Source organism: Myotis nattereri, assembly GCF_964212035.1.
Source record: "Myotis nattereri genome assembly, chromosome: 12".
Taxonomy (NCBI): Eukaryota; Metazoa; Chordata; class Mammalia; order Chiroptera; family Vespertilionidae; genus Myotis; species Myotis nattereri.
The window spans coordinates 41,828,088-41,849,862 of NC_138087.1; the positions used below are offsets into that span (position 1 = coordinate 41,828,088).

The following is a 21,775-nucleotide window of genomic DNA, read 5'->3' on the forward strand; positions in this document are numbered from 1 at the left end:
ATGACAATGAGTCTGAAAAGAGCCTTAGTAGGGGGAAAAAACAACAACAAAGTATGAGAGAGCCAGAGATGGTGGTGGTTGTGTAGTGCCTAGGAAAAGCTATTCGGTAGATTAATTCATTAGTGTCCTTTTGGTTGTACTATTGTGAAGTATAATAATTTATTAATTTAAATAAGACTAGCATCATTTTAAGATTCTAATTATCACATAGTAAAAATCCAAATTCAATGGTCAAAATCCAATTGAAGAATTATTGCTGAGTATTTTCTCAGGAGTTTCTGGATTGGGTAATTGGCTGTTCTAGGTGAGAGAAAAAAACACGCGAAGCAGAGCAGGTTTGGAAGGAAAGGAGATCAATTGTTCAGTTTTGGATAAGATGTACCTGACGCATCCAAGGGCCACTGGATAGAGTTATTCCATGGGATTTGACCTGGCTGTCATTTGCTGGTGACTGGATTCATCTGGGAGACCCTAATACGTGATGGTCAAGACTCGGAGAGAGCCCAGCTAGTGTTGCTTAGTGGTTGAGCACTGACCCATGAACCAAGCGGTCACGGTTTGATTCCTGGTCAGGACATATGCTGGGGTTGCGGGCTCAATCCACAGTGTGGGGCATGCAGGAGGCAGCCAATCAATGATCCTCTTTCATCACTATGTTTCTATCTCTCTCTCCCTCTCTGAAATCAATAAAAAATATGTTTTAAAAAAAGACTCAGAGAGAGAATGAATCATGAAGAGTAGGTGACTAAGAAACCATGGGCCAAGGTGAAACCCTGAGGAATCCCAATATTTAATGATAAAATAAAGGAAAAACATCTGTGAAGAAACAGAAAAAAATCAGAGGTTGGCAAAGAACCAGTAGACTGCAGCATCATGGACGCTTTGGAATAAATATTTTAAAAGTTCACTTAAAACAATTACCGACATGACCCTGAAGACAGTGCCAGTCTGATCCTTGCCAGGTGGGCGAGGTTTCCAGCAGGAAGGGAGCAGCAGTGCTCCCTGACAGGTGACCGTAAGCATCACCGTTTCTCTTCCAGGAAAGCAATCGTGAGACAGGTCATTATTACCAGAAAGTTGGGGCCCAACTTAAAGGTGGAGTTAATAAGCATACACATTAATTTATGCCAGATACATTTTTAGTAGACATTTTTCTAGCAGAAAGAAAACAAATAGGAGAATATGGAATCTGGTTCTAATCCCCCAGTCCCTTTTTGACTTTTATTACATTATAAGTTTGACCCATTTTTATAAATATATATGAGCACACATCGCACAAGCCTTGTACTTTTTGCAAAGTAAATATGACAGTTTCTGATCTATTTCTGTGGTAGATATTTTTGATAGTGTTACATGAGAACTGAGTATTTACAAATGTCCTTAGGACTTCTTGGCAAAATGCGTGGAAAAGCCAAGCCAGCTGCAAGGTTGGTTTCTTGTTTCTTTGTTCAGTCTTTCTAGTGTCTTGGTCGTTTATTTTTTCTCTCAAGCTGTTTTCTAGTTCTTGACCAATGACCAAATGTGAGTCCTTGTAAATTCAATGGGTTTTATATATAAAGAAAAAAACTGATCCCGAGTTTCCATGTTCTGGAAGAGACAAATACTAATTTTATGTAATTGACATTGAAATTTTAAAAAAGAAGTCTATTTTTAATTTAAAACTTCAAGGTAAAACATCTCTAATTTTTCAGATAATAACACTGTTGGTCTCAGTTGAGAGAATTCCTTCTTTCACTTTGTTTAAAAACAAAATGATTAGAGAAAAAAAGGATATTTAATCTCAGTTACTTTATCAAGTAGTGACAAAATGGAACCCTCTAGTGTGGGAAGAGACACTGAACAGTAATATCCAATCTGTTCCTTTCTTACCAATTAATGCATATGCTTATTAACTCTGACTCTCAAGGTCTGGATTTTCTCATCTGTTAAATAATTGGATTTTTTTTTGTTTGTTTTTGTTCCTTCCAGTTCCTATGTTCTTCATTTCCCAATAAGATTCCATTACTTGGCATCAATAATCTATAGCATAGATGTACATTAATCAAAGTCCATTTCACTAGAGTAACCATGATGTTCATTCCCTTAGTGAAAACCTGCCAGACCATCACAGAAGAATATGGGCAGCCAGAAGACTATTCTAGTACATCCATGCATTTCTGGCTCCATTGCTTGACCTTTATGTTTATCAAGAGTCAGCTAATTTTGTTCCCAAATCTGTTTATGCCAATTGCATTTGTTATTGAAATTTCATAATTTATTAAATAGTAGGAAAAATAAAGAGATATGAGTGTGAAAAGAAAGAGAATTATTTCCACAAAATCAAAACTAAATTTTGAATAGAGTCTGTGCAGAGGGGAGTTGTGTAATAAATTAAGACATTATAAAATACTAGAGGCCTGGTACACGAAATTTGTGCACTGTGGGGCGGGGTGGGGGGTTGTCCCTTAGCCCAGCCTGCACCCTCTCCAATCTAGGACCCCTCGGGGGATGTCCGAATGCTGGTTTAGGCTGCTGGACATCCCTCTCACAATCTGGGACTGCTAGTTCTCAACTGCTTGCCTGCCTGATTGCCTCTAACCGCTTCTGCCTGCCAGCCTGATCACCCCCTAACCCAGCCGTGGGCAAACTATGGCCCGCGGGCCGGATCCGGCCCGCTTGAAATGAATAAAACTAAAAAACAAAAAGACCGTACCCTTTTATGTAATGATGTTTACTTTGAATTTATATTAGTTCACACAAACACTCCATCCATGCTTTTGTTCCGGCCCTCCGGTCCAGTTTAAGAACCCATTGTGGCCCTTGAGTCAAAAAGTTTGCCCACCCCTGCCCTAACCGCTCCCCTGCCAGCCTGATTGACACCTAACTGCTCCCCTGCCAGCCCTATTGCCCCCAACTGCCCTCCCCTGCCAGCCTGGTAGCCCCTAACTGCCCTCCCCTGCTGGCCATCTTGTGGCAGCCATCTTTGACCACATGGGGATGGCCATCTTGTGCAAGGGTGTGATTGCTTTGAGAGAGAGAGAGAGAGAGAGAGAGAGAGAGAGAGAGAGATAGAGAAACATCAATCAGTTGCCTCCTGCACACACCCCAACTGAGATTAAACCCAAAACCTGGATATGTGACCTGTCTGGGAATTGAACCTGCCACTTTTTAGTATATGGGATGATGCTCCAACCAACCTACACTGGCTAGAGCTACTTTCTTGATTTTATTGCCTTAATTTCAGGTTTATTCAGGCAAAGAGAGTCAGAAAACTGTGGCTAAGACCCCAGTGATCCAAATAATAAAAATTGTCTTTGCTTCAATTTTATGACATATGGGCAAATAGCCATTAAGACCTTTTCCCCCCTTTCCTTCATTACTTGTTTCTAGTTTGGTTTAATGATTACCAAATGATTCAGGTGATTGTTCATTTATGACCTTTCTTTTTAACTCTTGCAGTTTCTGACTCTCTCATATTGTATCCATTTTTGATGTCTTTCTTCCCTTTTCAGCTATTTGCAGTTTAAATACTTTCAGTTTTCAGAGCTCTTTTTGTGTATAAAATAGTAAGTTTATCATAATAATAATGATAAAAATGATTTAGCTCTATTGAACATGTATTATCTGCCAAGTTCTGATTTGGGAACTTCAGATATATTTTTACTAATCTTCACACCAGATGGGGGATTTTGAACTCACCAAATTTACTTTGTGTTTTTGGTATGTATGTTTTCTTCTGATTTTTTCTTACAAGTCACCAGAAGCTCTTGGTGACAGATTACTGGATGCTACTCCAGAAGACCTACAGTAATCAGTATTTTAACCAACTTCCAAGGTGAAACTGCTAGATGCTCAAGTTTGAGCACCTTTGGGTAGGCACTGAGGTAGGACCCATCTTAGAGTATGCTGAGAAGTGAGCTCTAATTTGCCAGTAACACACTGTATTAGTCATCACTAGGCAACTTTTTAGTTACTACAATGGAAGTTAACCCTCTTCCTGGCAAACCATCCTTTGCTTTCCTGCCACCTTAGCATTTGGCATATATGTTATCACACAAATGAAAACAAACAAGATCCATCTTGAAAGTTCCAGCCAGCAGATACTGCTCATGGAGACCTTGGTTCTTTCATAGGCCAGATTGTGCCTTTTGACTCTTATGTCAAATTAATTCTACTTTGAAAGCCATAAGGGACCAACTCACTTGCATCTGGGAACAAGTAAAGCAGATATCTGAAAAAGTAAAGACAAGTATCTGAATATACATCAAGAAAATGACTAGCTTTCCCTAATTTTCTTACTTATTCAAGTAAAAGGAAAGAGCATCACTCAAAAGGTAGATATGTATAATTGCAGACTCATATCACTATAGTCAAAGCAGATACAGAGACTGAAGCAATTTTTTAGATGTGGATTTAGCATTCTATGATTCACAAGCCAAATCTTTCCTTCTACCTATTTTTGTTACTATCTTTTTTAAAAAACAATATATATATATTTCAGAGTGGAAGGGAGAGGGAGAGAGAGAGAAACATTAATGATAAGAGAGAATCATTGATTGGCTGCCTCCTGCACACCCCACACTGGGGATTGAGTCTGCAACCTGGGCATGTGCCCTTGACCAGCATCGAATCCAGAACTCTTCAGTCCGCGGGCTGATGCCCTATCCACTGGGCCAAACCGGCTAGGGAATCCTGCTACTTACTTTTATAAGTAAAGTTTTGTTGGATTACAGAAGAATGATGTACATTCTTCTGCTTATTTGTCTAGGGCTGCTTTCATGCTACAGTGGCAGAGTAATTGCAGAAACAGCTATCGGTATGGGCAATAAAACAAAAAAATACTTAGTATCTGGTCCTTCATAGAAAAAGCTTCTGCTGTCTGGTCTTGTGATTCATTAGAGATTATTCATTTTGGTTCTAAATTATTTAAGTTTTTATATGGAATTTGAATGTGATAAGATAATAGAATTGCAATAAATCAATAAAAAATGAATGGTAATATTTTTTGGTTAAACTCTCCACAAAAGAAGAAATAAACTCAGCCATCCAAAGTCACTAAAAGTGTTAGGCAATTGTTAACCTGTAACCCCACTACTCCATGGAGCATTACTCCATGGGTCATAACACACACTCTGTAGGAAGAGAGGAGATAAGTCTTTATTGGGAGACATTCATTTCAAGTGGAGGACATGCTCACCAGGGTGTGAACAAGACTATTCACTGGTGTGTGGGAAAAGATTACAACTTATGACTTTACATTAAAATGCAGAGAAAGGAAATTAAGATTTACTAATATTTAATATACAGATTGGAACTCGTCCCTGCACAAATGAACTATTAAACAGGCATTTGAGGTTTCTTAAGGAAAGAGTAGAAGTTACTCAAACCCAAGGACTGGCTGTGGGGTTCTCTCTTGTTTGATTTCAGTGGATTGACACAGAAAGAAGTTTGCATGTACCTGGTTAGATGGATTTGAGGATTTCATTATTTACTTCACAGAATGGTCAAATAGGTAAAAAGATTCCTGCAAAAATATCTGAGATCACTGCTTAATAGTGGGGAAAAAAATGGCAGAATTGACATTTCTCTTAATCCTATAGCAGCAGTTCTTCAGCAGCCAAAGAGATAAAAGATGAATCATGAATTCCGATGAATTTTGAAGTGATTAAAAGAATATATGAAATATGGATCTACTTCCCCTATCTGTATAGATCTAGTTGAATACTGTGTCAAATTTAAGCATTTTTTTTTGTATAATTGGTGGATTGGATTAAATAATGAGTAGCATGATTTAGTAGTCAAGATAATGAGGTCCTTTTTCTCTTCCCATTCATGTATCATTAGAAATTAACTTTTCAGCTATGATAATCATGAAAATCAGTTACAGAAATAATGAACATAAAGTTGAAGTCAATCATAATATTAAGTCAACATTTTAAAATATCAAATATATTAAATTATATCATTTACATACATTTCAATAATATTAATATTTAAAGTAAGAACAGAAAGATTTAATATAAATTAATACATAAAATAAACCACTACTTATGTCATCTTTTTCTCATACTTTTACAATTTCTATTTTGTATATGTTGCACTGCATATATAAAATGTTAGTACAATAGTACATGCATAGAATCTTTATAAACTTAAGCATACATCTTCAATGCATATATACACATATGTTTGTTTTATTTATAGATGTTGGGATTAAAAAGTTTAAAAGCCACTGATTTAGACAATGATGCATTGGCTTGGCCTGCCTAATGAAGTATTTCAGATTTTATCTGCCTGACATTTCCTTTGACTGAACTTCCTTCAACCTGCTGAAGTCTTGTGCAGTGACATGAATAGCAATAACTCCTCTGCATGTGCCTTTGTATAAATATTTACTGTCACATACTTGTTTGTATATTTTATATCTGTCCACAGTGGTATTGTTTATCATTAATCCTGTATATTTAAATACTACAGATAGTACTGATTACATTTGCTTTTTGTTGTGCAGAATGCCCCTTACCTAAGGGGGATATGTTCCAAGATCCCCAGTGGATGCCTGAAATAGCAGATAGTACTGAACCCTATACATATGATATTCTTTCCTATATATACATACTTATGATAAAACTCAATTTATAAATAGGCACAGTAAGAGATTAATAAGACTACTAATAAAATAGAACAGTTACAACAGTATACTGTAATGAAGATTATGTGAGTATGGTGTCTCCCACTGTCTCTCAAAATATCTTATTGTACTCTACCCAGTCTTCTTGTAATGGTGTGAGATGATAAAATGCCTATGTGAAGAGATGAAGTGAGGTGAATGGCATAGGCCAGTGGTCAGCAAACTGCGGCTCGCGAGTCACATGCGGCTCTTTGGCCCTTGAGTGTGCCTCTTCCACAAAATACCACATGTGGGTGTGCATGTACAGTGCGATTGAAACTTCATGGCCCATGTGCAGAAGTCGGTATTTTGTGGAAGAGCCACATGTGGCTCGCGAGCCGCAGTTTGCCGACCACTGGCATAGGCATTGTGATGCAGTGTTAGGCTACTACTGACCTTCTGGCAAGATACATTACAAAGAGAATCATTTGGCCCTAGCCAGTTTGGCTCAGTGGATAGAGCATTTGGCCTGCAGACTGAAGGGTCCTGGGTTCAATTCTGATCTGGGTTGTAGGCTCGATCCCCAGTGGAAGGCATGCAGGAGGCAGCGATCAATAATTTTCTTTCATCATTGATGTTTCAATCTCTCTCTTCCTCTTTGAAATCAATCTATATATATATATATATATATAAAGCCCATGGCCCTAATGCCGTAAGGACCAAAGACTGGCGCAGGTGGGCAGGGCTGCGAGCATGGTGAGGCCGCATGTGTAGGTGGGGCCGTGCGATTTCATGTGCTGGGCTTCTAGTAAAAATATATTTAAAGAAAAAAGAGAATCATTTGCTTTGGGTGATTCTGGATTATCGAACTATGACAGTGTTGGTGGTTGGATGTGAAGAGAAAATGATGTGGAAGGTTGGGAAATTTTTTATTTGTGTACCTCTATTGACCATGAGTAATTGGAAACGTGGAAAGCAAAACCACAGATAGGGGGTGACTACTGTATCTTTTATAGGCAGTTAGCTGGCACCCTTGTTACTGTTTGCTTTTGTTCCTGAAGAAATTATTGTATGATCATATATTTCATTGATTCTTATTTATTTTTTTAAATGTTTTTATTGATTTATTTTATTTTTTAAATTTATCTTTATTTTTTTTTAACAGCATAAAATTGTACTTTAATGGAATATTATTAGAATGTAGATTTTTTTTTTACTTCATTATCATGACCTTTTTTTTTTTTTTAATTTATTGCTTAAAGTATTACAAAGGGAATTTATCTTTATTGTTAAAAGTATTACAGATGTCACCTTTCCCTGCTATTGACCCTCTTCACCCCACTTCTGCCCCCTCCCCACGCCTCTGAGGAGGCCTCATTATTATCTGTGTCCTCCTGCATTATTATCTGTGTCCATGGGTTATGCATATATGCATATAAGTTCTTTGGTTAATTCCTGCCCCCACCCCCCCCGCCTTCCCTCTGAGAGTTGTCAGTCTGTTCCATGCTTCTATGTCTCTGGATCTATTTTGTTCATCAGTTTATTTTGTTCATTGAATTTCATATATGTATGAGATCATGTGATACTTTTCTTTCTCTTATTTTGCTTAGCATAATAGTCTCCAGGTCCCTCCAAGCTGTCTCAAAGGGTAAGAGATCCTTCTTTTTTATAGTTGCATAGTATTCCATGGTGTAAATGTATCACAGCTTTTTTATCCACTCACCTACTAATCTCACTGAATCTTATTGATTCTCATATAATTAATGGGAGCCCTTTTAGATTTATGGGTATGTTTGGAGATGACAATTTTCCTGGGGTCAAGCAGCTTTCTATGATACTGACTTTGTTTACATTTTGTCAAAACAATAAATCACTTTCCTTAGGAAAAAACTCTGCCCCAATGACTTAATTTTATTTGGTATTTGTTGAGATACAAAGAGCCCACTTTCATACCACAAATTGTGCTAAATGAGATACCCCCTTTATGTTTTTTCTGGCCAACACAGAGGTATAATTTCACATCTCAGTGTCATCTTCATTCAGACTTTTCCCCATTTGGAAACAATCATGGTCTCCAACAGTACCATTGACATTGGCCAAAGTTCTCCTTAATTCTTCTTTATTAAATGGAAGTACTTCTCCTATTGAGCAAGTTAGTATGTTGACTCCAGTAATTCTCTTATTCTTCTTTCAATTTTAGCCGAACTGCACAAGTTCTGCCTTTTGTATTTGGCCACGGAGAAAACCTCAGAACTTGATGTCTGCTATTAGACTGGCCAGAAAGTCTGGTTCCTCATTTGCTTCTTCCTACCTTCTGGAAGCCAGTCTCCAATGCAAATGTCATAGCTTTTATGGAGTTTGACAGATATTAAAATCCCCTCCATTACTTCCCACTCCAAGTCTTTTTCCCAACAGCTCTGTGGTGCTAATTATAATTGAAATTCATGAAAACAGACTGGCATTTTAGACATGGATGGAAACAATTTGTGGGGGAGGCATAAAATAGCAGGGATATACTTCTCATGTTTACACTCTCTGATCCTCTAAGGATTTCATTTTTTAGTGAAACCAGTTTGAATTCCATATATGCTCAGTTTGAATATTTTAGGGAGGAATTCACAGTAACTACCTTTGATGTGGATTGAGCTCTAGTCTCATGGCTGAAGAAGTTTATTTCTTCTCTAAGCAAATGGCTAATCATGGTAGGTTCATATTGAAAAATTAAAGCTTGGGGGAATTTAGAATAAAAATAGAGAAAAAGTACATTTTTAAAATGTAGTTTAAGAAATGAGAAATGATTAATTGGTATTTTAGTAAATTTTTAAAAAATATATTTTTATTGATTTCAGAGAGGAAGGGAGAGGGAGAGAGATAGAAACATCAATGATAAGGGAATCATTGATTGGCTGCCTCCTGCATGCCCCCCACTGGGGGAGCCTGCAACCCAGGCATGTGCCCATGACTGGAATTGAACCTGGGACCCTTCAGTCTGCAGGCCGATGCTCCACTGAGCCAGACCAGCTAGGGCTCAGTTTATAGGTGTTTTTGTTATAGCAGCGTGAACAGACTAAGCACCTCCCAACCCCTTCTATCAGAATTCCACTTGCAAGTGACATGGGGCCCTGATGAATCTCTGTCCACTGCTACTTTCACTGTTTAGGTTCTGCTGTGACTACCAATTTTCCATGGACCTCTGGCCCTGCTGCTTCAGGCATTAACAATGCATCAGTGTATACAGTTTTCTTTTGATCAGCATGGGCCTTTGAAGAAGGGTAGTACCAAAGAATAACACAGCGTGCTTTCTGATCATTTAGGACCCCTTGCTCAGGCCCCAAGACTACTAATGAATGCTCATCTTTCTCAGGAGCCTGCACAGCCATCTCCTACAAGGCTCTTCACCCCACCCAACCATGCCTAGGCATCTCCCTGTCTCAGAAATGACAATTACTATCCCTTATTTGAATTCTGGAATCCTCTCAGGTGAAGGCTTCTTTCTTTCTTCATCTTCCTAAAATTTAAATGGTACTTTCCCTTCTTACTTTCCATAAAGAAGTTTAAAGGACCCTGAAGAAGGACTTGGGCCCTAGTAACACAAGAATCCGTCCTCGGGCCCTTTCTTGGAGAATGGGAGGTGGAATATTTTTTATTTCTTGACAAATTTTCCATTCCATGGATATAGAATAAAAATTTCAGTACACCTAGATTATCACATGTAGGTCATTCTGCTATATCAGAGATGTATAGTACAAGAATGTGTGCTTTTGGTAATTCCTCTCTTATATAATAAAACATGTTTTCTCTTTAGTTATGACCTAAACATAAAAATCTATGTCATGCCCTAGCCGGTTTAGCTCAGTGGATAGAGCATCTGCCTGCAGACTGAAGGTCCCAGGTTCGATTCCAGTCAAGGTCACCTACCTTGGTTGCAGGTTTGATCCCTGGCCCTAGTTGGGGTGCATACAAGAGGCAACCAATCGATGTGTCTCTCTCACGTTGATATTTCTCTCTCTCTCTCTCTCTCTCTCTCTCTCTCTCTCTCTCTCTCTCCTCCACATCCCTTCCACTCTTCCTAAAAAAATCAATGGAAAAATATCCTTGGATGAGGATTAACAACAAAAAGTTATGTCATAATGTTTTGACCTTTATTGTTTAGTTTTTAGCTATTGCAGAAGTTTATCCTGGTAGATAATCTAGGAACCACTGCCGAGCTTGCTGCCATGGGCCTCACAGAAAGGGAACCGAAGAAGTCAATCTCACAGGGCTCTGCTGAAAACAAGCAGCCTTTTATGGTCACCCTATAGCCTCACTGTGATGGTTTGGCAGTAACTTCTCAGGACCAGCGGGCAGGCCGGAGGTAGAGAAGTCTCCCTGCAGTGTTATACTTGGCTATGATTGCGTCATTTTATGCCTGGTAACCCAATGGGACTGCTTACCACTATATTAATAGGCAAAGCTACTCATAAAAAGCATACCCATAGTACAGGAGGATCTAGGCCAGGAGAGATGATCTCAGTTGTACACTGCGTCCAGAACTCTCCTGAGAGTTATTTAGGAAATGGTATTGAGACCAGACCACTGGCCCATTGTTCCCTCTCTTAGTGCGAGTTCCTAATTTTCCTCCTTTGGGAGAATATACTTGGAGCCTTCTCTGCCCATTGATCTCAGGATGGTTGAATAATGGTGAAACTCATTAGTGTTTGGGATTTGACTATTTTCTTCCCTGGAGACTCCTTGGCCTCTAGATAAATGCATTTATTTTCTACTTAGCATTCTTTGAGTTTGAATATACAAAGATGATAGGGTTGTGGGATACCTGGTCAAGCCACAAACATAACCTGCTTTATAATAATACCCTTCCACATTGTTATCTTGCTTTGATACAGTATATGGTTCAAGTCCTAATCCTATTCCCCTAATACTAAAAGTGGTTTCACTCTATTGAAGTCATTTGAAACTCATTAAAGCATCTGCATGTCACATGGACTAGCCCAACGCAAAGCTCCTAATCTGAAGTTGATCTTTTTAAAAAACACAGCTCAGAATTTGACCTGATCACTTCAGGAAATTGGGCTTAATATCTCTCTCTACAGTGTGTCATTGTGTGTGTGTTTTCACTCCAAGCTCTTTTGAATTTTCCTTGGATGTCAAAGATGTTATTCACTTACCTAAACAATCCAAAACATCTCTCTCATATATGGAGTTTAATATATATATATATACACACACACATTCATATACATATATATCTCCTGTTCTTTCTTCCTCATTATTGTTTTATTGTTTTTATTAAACACTTGTTTTGGAAGGAGCTCAATGTGAGTAATAACATGGGTATGGGCCTCCACATACCAAGGCCCCAAAGAATTCACTTACAGCATGTTTAAGTCTCAGCTGAGGCCTCTGAATTCCACCCAGTACAGGTGGTAATGTGTACAGAGCACATGTGATTGGTACTGAGCAGTAAGAGGGTCAGTCTTGGGTTAAGAAGGAAGGAAGAAAGAGAATATAAACAACCTAGAAACCTGTTTGATCATGACAGGTGGCTGTTGATTAGGACAGGCATATAACCTACCTGGGTGCCTTAGTGGAAATGTCATCTCTTATTTTAGAAGGAAATTAGACTAAGTGATAGGAGATACACTCTAGGGCAGTGGTTCTCAACCTTCTGGCCCTTTAAATACAGTTCCTCATGTTGTGACCCACCATAAAATTATTTTCGTTGCTACTTCCTAACTGTAATGTTGCTACTGTTATGAATCATAATGTAAATATCTGATATGCAGGATAGTCTTAGGCGACCCTTGTGAAAGGGTCGTTTGACCACCGAAGGGGTCGCGACCCACAAGTTGAGAACCGTTGCTCTAGGGACTAAATAAAATTCTAATAACATATTTTAAGTGTGCCACTTACCAACAAGATTGGTTTTTCAAATTTGCTTTTTTCCCTTTTTATTTATTTATTTATTTATTTATTTATTTATTTATTTATATTATTGAATTTATTGGGGTGACATTGATTAATAAAATTATATAGATTTTAGGTGTACAGTTCTATAACACATCATCTATACATTGTATTGTGTGTTCACTACCCCAAGTCAAGTCTCCTTCCATCACCCTTTATCCCCTATACTGAAATTTGCTTTTGACATTTAAAATTAAAATTAAATGATAGCAAAAAGGTGAATCAGTGAAGAGAAATTTATAAAAAAACATAGAGAGTGTGATGAAGGATAATGTGAGATACTTCCCCCCCCCCCCGCCCAATTTCTATGAAATGCTAGTTTTTAAAAAGATTATGTGAAAATAACTTTGAAAATTTAGTTAGGTACAAGCAAATCTATAGAGACAGAAAGCAAATCAGTGGTTGTCTGGGGCTAGGATTAGGCATTGACTGTAAACTGGCACAAAGGATGTTTTTGCAGTAATGAATCATTTCAAAACTGGATTGTGGTGATGGTTGCACAACTGTGTAAATTTAATAAAGATCATTGAACTGCACAGTTAGGATGAGTGAATTTTATGGTATATAAATTATACCTTATAAAGTTAAAAACAATTGATGAGGTGCAGCTTCATGACCTTGGATTTGGCAATGATTTCTTGGATATGACACCAAAAGCACAGGCAACAACAACAGAAAGATAAATTGGATTACATCAAAATTAAACTTACATCCAGACCATTCATAGTTCATCCTATCCCATCTACTCAAAGTAATCTCTATTACCAAGGTTAATTCTCTACTTCTCCTAGGGTGATCTACTTAATGCCCTCATTTTTATTTCAATGTGTTTTTATACTCTTCCTTCCTCTATACAATGACCTTCTCCTTCTTTCCACTTAATGATCTCTTCCCATCCATCTCCTCTCAACCAGGAACCTTTCCTGATTACTGCATTCTGTGCTCATCCCCACTTTCTCTGAATGGCTGCCTTGACGCTTAGTATCTCCTCTGGGTCACACAGTGGAGTGTGGGCTCTAGGAGCTGTCAGCACCAAACAAGAATAACAAAAGCAAACCAGGATTGGCCCGGAGTCAGATGACAGGAGAGTGTTGACAGGAGGCCATGAGTTGAAATGGGCTTGTGGTCTGGGTCAGATAGTGAATTAGCCCAATAGAAGATACAAAGGTGAATCAAAGGAGCATGAGAGTCAACGTCTTTGGAAGAGACTGAGGAACTGTGGGACAAAGAATTGAAGTAAATTCCAAATATGTTCCAACTTCTAATAAGTGCTCAAGCAGCAGGACAATGCAGGGGAAATGGCTCCTGACAGACATGGATCCTAATCTCAGTCCCCTATTTACTATCTGTGTGATCTTGGGCAGTTACTTAACTTCCCTAGCCTTGTTGTGCTAACCTCTGAGACAGGAATAATCACATCAAAATTATAGGGCTGTTGTGATGATTAGTAAAATTAAATAATGTAGATAAAGCTCCTGGTAGATGCTCAGTGATAGTAGCTATTAAACCTGTTATTCTGGCTGAAGTCAATTTATCTATAGGTATTGATTGAAAACTATCACTATGCAAATAAAGTGTAGTGTTGATAAATGTCAGCCAACATCTTAAGTATATAAGAAATATTGCTCTCCTTTCTTCCTTTCTTTCTTTTTTTCCTTTCTTTTAATTTTGACTCTTACATAGACTGGTGAAAATTCAATCTCAGTGATTTTTTGGGATTCCCCACCTTCAGTTTTGGGCTAAGAGTTTAGAGCAGCGGTTCTCAACCTGTGGATCGCGACCCCTTTGGCGGTCGAATGACCCTTTCACAAGGGTCGCCTAAGACCATCCTGCATATCAGATATTTACATTGCGATTCATAACAGTAGCAACATTACAGTTATGAAGTAGCAACGAAAATGACTTTATGGTTGGGTCACAACATGAGGAACTGTATTTAAAGGGCCAGAAGGTTGAGAACCACTGGTTTAGAGTCTTTCACTAACATTAGGAGAGTCTTGCTACGGATTGGTCTCTGTCTATCCTGAGTACTGTTATGGTGTTCACCATGCCCAGGACTCCTTCAGATCTTTGGCATACGTGGATTCCAGCGTCAATCTAAGAACACTGGGTCAAAGTCCAGTGTCATAAGAGGCCAGGTGGAAAGAAAGAAGGGAGGAAGGAAGGAAGAAAACATTAGCTTAGGAATACCTGGGATTGCTTGTCAGACAATAAATCATCAGAAGAAAGTCCTGTATTCTCATCAGAAATCAAAATGTCTGTAGAAGAAAGAATAGTAGAAAAGAAGGACTAAGGCCAAAGAAAAGCCTAAGGTCCAAAGTATTGTAGAGATTTTTTATTTGCAGTTTAAATGTTCTCTTCCTTTCTTAGAAGAGACATGCAATGTTCAGAGGGTATTTCCAGTTGACTCAGACAAAGAGAACTTACCTGTTGTGTGAGGCAGGAGAAACACAATAGATGACTTCTGTTTTGATCCTACTCGAACTTGGTTACTTGACTTCATCTTTGGGGACCCAAGTTTCTTCATCTATAAAATAGAGATGTAACTACAACTCTTAAAAATATAGTTGAATTTTAAAATTCTCTAGAATAATCTGACTGAGCAAGATGATTTTAGAGGGTGGGTGGGCTTTGTGGTAGGTTGTGTTTTTTTTTAAATATATTTTTATTCATTTCAGAGAGGAAGGGAGAGGGAGAGAGAGAGAAACATCAATGATGAGAGAGAATCATTGAGCGGCTGCCTCCTGCATGCCCCACACTGGGGATCAAGCTGGCAACCTGGGCATGTGCCCTGACCAGGAATTGAACGTGATCTGGTTCATAGGTCGACGCTCAACCACTGAGCTATGCTGGCCGGGCTGTGGTAGGTTTTAAAAGCTATAAAAGAAAACAATGCAGACGCAAACTAACTTCTCCCAAACTGATATTCCTGTTTAGGTCACCTCTAATACAGCCTGGATGACTTTCTTTTTCTTTTTAAATATATTTTTATTGATTTTAGAGAGGAAGGGAGATGGAGAGATAGAAATATCAATAATGAGAAAGAATCATTGGTCGGCTGCCTCCTGCACGCCCCCTACTGGGGATTGAGCCCGCAACCCGGGCATGTGCCCTTGATCGGAATCGAACCCGGGACTCTTCAGTCCACAGGCTGACGTTCTATCCATGGAGCCAAACCAGTTAGAGCCAGTCAGGATGACTTTCTGATTTGACTTATAGTCATTTTCTGGCAAGTCTTACCTCCTTGTTTACGACCAGAATTAAAATTCTTGCCCAGCCCATGTTGTTCAGTGGCTTGATTCCCAGTAGGTGACGTACAGGAGGCAGCCAATCAATGTTTCTATCTCCCTCTCCCTCTTTCTCTAAAAACGAATAAAAACATATTTAAAAAATTATGTAAGGAACTGGTTCAGCTATCCAGACCCTTTCTTTTGTTCTCCCTTTACTTGAACACAGTAAGCCCTAACAAGTATTATTTACAAGTGAATGAAAATAACCAACTTTAAAGAACTCAAGAATTTTCTCTGAAGGTTATTTATTGACCTCTTGAAATGTTTCTGTCACTCACATTCTAACAACTTAAAACTTCTTTTGTCTTAAAATATTTATTTTTTGCTATTGTAGTAACTCTTTACAAGCATGCTCTCTTTAATCTCCCAACAAACTTGAAAAGTACATATTAATATCATTTTTCAGGTGGGTGGAGGGATTGAGCCAAAAAGGGGAAAAAAAATAGAAAGAACTCATGGACACAAACAACAGTGTGGTGATTGTGAGCGCGGGTGGAGGGGGAGGGGGTGTGGGCTGAGGGGGATAAGGGAAGGTGGAAGGGGAATGAGGGGAGGTGGTAGAGGCTATGGGGGGATAAATGGTGATGGAGCAAAATAATAAAGAAAAAATATATATCATTTTCCAGATAGAGAAACAAAGGTTCATGGGGGTTAAGGAGTTTGCCCAAGAGCACTGGCTACTAAGGGCAAAAGCAGGACTGGATTCCAAATCTTTTCAGATTCCAAAGCCCACCTTCATGAAGAAGATACTTAGATACTTAGAATCTAAATTCTTTAAACAGAGGTAGTAATTGCCTCACAATTGAGGCAAACTGGTTTATCGTATCCACTGAAGAACAGCAACAATGGTGTATTTGTAAACAAACTTCCTCCTCCCAGTTCAGTCCAAACAGTCTCTAGTTTTAAGCAGCTATTTCGTGACATGCAGCATTGAAGTCTAGCCTTGAGTTTGTAATCATGCCACTCACACAGGTTCACCAGGAGTTTGCAAACGTAATCACTCTGCTCTTAAGCAACAGACATTTTAGTGAGAGAAAAGGAAAACATTTTTAATAAAGATCTAGGAAAGAAACTGACCCAATCCCATTAGGACAATTTAGACTGGAAATAATAGCCCTTTGCTTTTAGCTTAATCTGAGTAAGCAACTGCGTTTTTTCAGTAAGCATCTCATAATGACTCCCAATTCTCAGAACATTGAAAACCCTTTCAACAATCTCTACAGGAAAATGAAGTCTGCTATTTGTGAGAGGAGAGAGAAAATAGCAGCATTGCATACTGACTGTGCAAGTCTATAATAAACACTCCATGGAATGTGTCTTGTGTGTATGTTACACTTAATCCACAATGAATACATTAGACTAATCTTTTTTTCCGAAGAACAATTTTCTGTAGATATTTGTGTCTCATTAAAAATCAAAACAGAACTTACTTGTCTGTCTTTGAAAGTCATTTTGCCTTAAGAATGCCTTCTTTATATTCTGGATCTGTAAGGGCTTTATTGATTATTGAAGCCTTCTTTTAGCTTGACAGTTTTAATATAACATAATAGGGAAGTTTTAATATGGCATACAATACGAAAGTCAACTCATCCACTCTTCCCCCACTTATACCTTTAAAAAAATCATTGTGGAATAACACACATTAGAAGTTTGTCATAGACACACCTAGCAATTTTCTGCTGCTGACTAACTGCTTACCTCACACAGGTGAGGACACTGACCTCTCACACAGCTGAGGACACTGACCTCTCTCAGTGTTATTTTGGGCTCTCCGACTCAAATTCAATGGGTCTAGTAATTATGGAGAATAAACAAAATTTTGGATGAGAGACATTAATATTTTTTGTTGAATTTATGCAACTTATCTGTACATATATAATTTTATTTACTTATAGATAAATGTATATATAATGTATAATTTTATTTACATACCAAGTATTTAACTAGAATTTTCTTATTGGAGTTTATAGTTTAACTAGAGGCCCAATGCACGAAATTTATGCAGGAGTAGGCCTTCCTTCCCCTGGCTGCCCTCTGGCACCCGGGACCCAGGCTTCCCTGGCAGCCCTGGCTTCATCTGGAAGGTCGTCTGGTCTAATTAGCATATTATGCTTTTATTATTATAGATAAAATAATGAAAACCTCATTTAAAAATCTATGTCCTGCTCTAGCTGGTTTGGCTCGTTGGTTGGCGCTTCTGCCTTCAGACTGAAGGGTCCCGGGTTTGATTCCAGTCAAGGGCACCTACCTCAATTGCAGGCTCCATCTCTGGGCTGGTGGGGGCGCGTGTGAGAGGCCTGCCTCACATCACTGTTTCTCTCTGTTTCTCCCCCTCCCTTCCGCTCTGTCTAGAAATCAATGGGAAAAATATCCTCGGGTGAGTATTAACAACAACAAAAATCTATGTCCTTATTGTATCTATGTTGAGTGGATTTTCAGAAATTATAATAAAATCTTTTTACTGGCAAATACCTACAAAATAATAAATTGATAAATATATTAAGGAATATTACACAATTTCAAGCTGTGTCCAAGCATGATCAAAGTTTGACAAATTTAACTCCCAGGATCCATCACTTTTGCGGCTGAGGGCTGTTTGTGGATGGTTGGGTCTGCACACATGTGCCCAGGTATGCAAAAGATGACGCTATAAACCACAGATCACAACCTGGTGATTCTATCACAAATGTATTTTGAAAGATGAATTTGTTGCAAATATTTATAAATCAGCAAATATCAGTGACAGCAGGTTACCTCTGGGAGGGAATTTTCTGGCTGTAAATTTAGCCTTAGAAAACGCATGTTTATTAATACAGGGATATATGTATGTGTAGTGCATGTAAACCATTACATGAAATGGCACAAAATTAAGGGGGAGGTTTGGCAATTATCCTGGTGATTAGCTTGATAAAAACAGCAGATCTATTTCTGTTCCATGATGGATATTTTGGTTTTAAATTAATTCTATTACTACAAGACCTGAATTAATTAACCAGGTAATTTTGCAAACTGGCAAAATCTCCTTCAACCTGAAATAGGTATTTCCTGCTTATGCCTCTGTTGCTATGTAGCTTTTAGATGGATTAATTTTAAAAAGTTGAGCTTTCAAGGTTCCTTACTGACAGTCCTATAAACTTGACTTTAGATCTGAAAGGGATGTTACTATTTCCAAAAACTGTAATCCACTTTGAGCCACTCTTCTCACCCCCAGGAGAGTGTATATGTGTGAGAGAAAGGAAGCCAGGCACTGTGAGTTCAAAGAGCAATAAATGATACGAATAAAGCTGTCTCTTCTTTTTAAAAAATAATTGAGGTAACATTGGTTGATTACATTATGTAAGTGTCAGGTGTACATTATAATTCAATATCTGTATACACTATAGTGTGTTCATCACCAAAGTCTAGTTTCCATCCACCACTATATATTTGATGCCCTTTACTCATTCATTTCATCCTCCTCCCATTCCTTCCCCTCTGATAACCACCAATCTGTTGTTTGTATCTGTGAGTCTGTTTTTGTTTTATTGTTTGTTTCTTTTTGTTGGTATTCCACTTATGAGTGAAATCATACAGAGCTGTGTTTCTTTAATGACCCTCCTCGGCTCCCCTACAGCCTTCTGCCTAGGTTTGGGTTCTAGGTTTCTTGGATGCAGAGGAAGGCCTTATAGGAGGTGCAAATCCCACTTGCAGATATTGTTGCTCTAATTCTGTCTAAGTTTTAGTTTCTGGCCTTGGGTCATGACCCCAAACAGGAAGTGCCTCTGAATTCCTCCAAACATGGTATGTGGAGGAGGAGGCAGAGTTTAGTACATAAATACCCAGCTACTAGCTTTTCATATTTGCAAGAGATCAAGAATGGGCTACTTAGGGTCAAGAATATATCCTTTCTTCTCCCTTCAAAGGAGCAAATAGTGTTGTCTCACACTCTAGGTGAAATACAGACTTCAACTCCGGAGCTATATTTGGCTTGGAGTGTTTCTTTGATGCTACCCATGTTCACTCTACCTTAAAGAATTGCATGAATAAAGTAACTTAAACTTAATTTGTATTGATGTCTGATCAGTTTCCTGGGGGAAAGTTTAAAGCCAAAACATTGAGGAATGGGGAGGAGGAGTGGGGACATATTGATTGTTTTAGCGATGCAATTAATATTTCAATATAAAATAGAGTTTTGGTAGAATGGCAGAAAAACACAAAACAGGGTTGAAAGGTGTCTAGAGGTCATACCCACCCTCTTCCTGAGGATGCATGAATCACTGCCTATTCTGATTCCTTCTCTCTGAACTGCTCTATTTTTTTTTCTTTCAAGTTTTTGCTACTTCAGGAAACCACAGTTTTTGGCTGATAGAAAATTTGCAGCAGCAGTATACAGCGAGAGAGCTATTTCTGCCCCGTTGTCAGTGAAGTATTGACATTACCTAGTATGTAATAGACTTTGCCCTCTAAGAAAATGCTGTTCTTAGCTGGCTATTGAGAAATGTTTCAGAAAGGCTCGTGTCTGTGGTTTTTGAACTTTCAGCTATCAGGTTTTCTGTATATCTCGGAATAGCAATAATGTTCCTCTGGTGAATAGGCTTGGGAACACAGTAATATACTTTCTTTACAACGTTATCATTTCCATTATTTTGAGCAAGTGTGGATCAGTATAAATTATTTAGGTGAGCATGGAGGGCCATCTCACTAGATGCAAGGCAATCTGTTAAAGATTTGCTATCATGCCAGAGAATGAGGTGGGTGGGTGGAGAAATACATTTTATGAGTCATATGGCTTTAGGAACATGCTTGCATTTGGAAAGGAACTCTTGGTGAAATGCACTGTAAAACGACAACAACAATAACACCATGGAAACCCAAATTCACTAACAGCATATATCAAAAGAATGAAGAAGAAAAAGAGCACACCAAGCCCTGTTAATATGCCAAGGATGATGATCAAACAGGAGTTTAGAAATGGTTCTTAAGGCAGAGAAAGCAAACGGTAGAATCAGCTGGCTCTGGACTTAATCTGATTTCTAACAAACATATTTATTTGCCACAGCTTCTCTGAGGGGCAAGGGAAAGTGAGGAAAGAAAAGAGTGTGGACGGAGAACTAGCACTTAATGTCTTCTTCCTATACTTATTGGTATCACTGAATCATGCTGAGTTTTACAGCGTGGCCTGAAATTCACCTGCATCAGACTTTCCTAAGGTGCTCCTTAAGTTTCAGAATCTCTGGGACTTGAGCCTATGAATTTGTGTTTAAGAACTCTTTTGCACACTAAAGTTTGAGCATCATTGACCTGGGGAGTGGGGAAGGGAGAGGGGAAAGGAGAGGGAGAACAATTCTTTTTGGTCTTTGGGGCCCAGAAGGACACATTATTAAACTCTCCAGATTTTGTATGTAAGAATGTGTCATCTGCAAATAGAGATAGCTTTCCTTCTTCCTTTCCAATCTGGATGCCTTTTACTTCTTTTTCTTACCTAATAGCTCTGGCAAAAACCTCCAGCACAATGCAGAATAGAAGTAGTGAACATAAACATCTTTATCTTGTACCCAGCTCTCCATATTTTGAAGGGAAGAATTGGCGGACTAATGGCAAAAATACACTTTTGAAGGTTGTAGTTTGGTATCTTCCATTTAAGACCTGGATTCCATCAGGAGAAGCTTACACAGTGGAAATATCTAATGGATTCTAATTCATTCCTAGAATGGGAGTGTGGTCTTCCTCTCAGGTCCTCGGGCAGCAGAGCTGGGTACATAGAGATTCTTAGGGAACTCTTAATGAGTATGGGTGAATGTCTTCAGTTATTGCCCTCTAAACTGAGGGTGGGGGACTTGGTATACCAGTGCTCCCTTCTTGTGGAGATTTGTTGAAGTTAAATAAGGAACTTTGCCAAGTTACATATAAGTAAGTCCCATATCCACTGGTCAGCATGTGTGGCATAGAACTT

General features: G+C 38.6%; 1 protein-coding gene across 1 annotated transcript in view; it reads left to right on the forward strand.

The window, feature by feature from the left end:
• The window catches only part of TMC1 (transmembrane channel like 1), a 314,024-nt gene that overhangs the window by 58,402 nt on the left and 233,847 nt on the right, over positions 1-21,775 (forward strand). Inside the window, exon 6 of the mRNA XM_081103893.1 lies at positions 8,200-8,237. The gene's annotated coding sequence lies outside the window, so the exon portion shown is untranslated. The remainder of the gene's footprint in view (positions 1-8,199; positions 8,238-21,775) is intronic.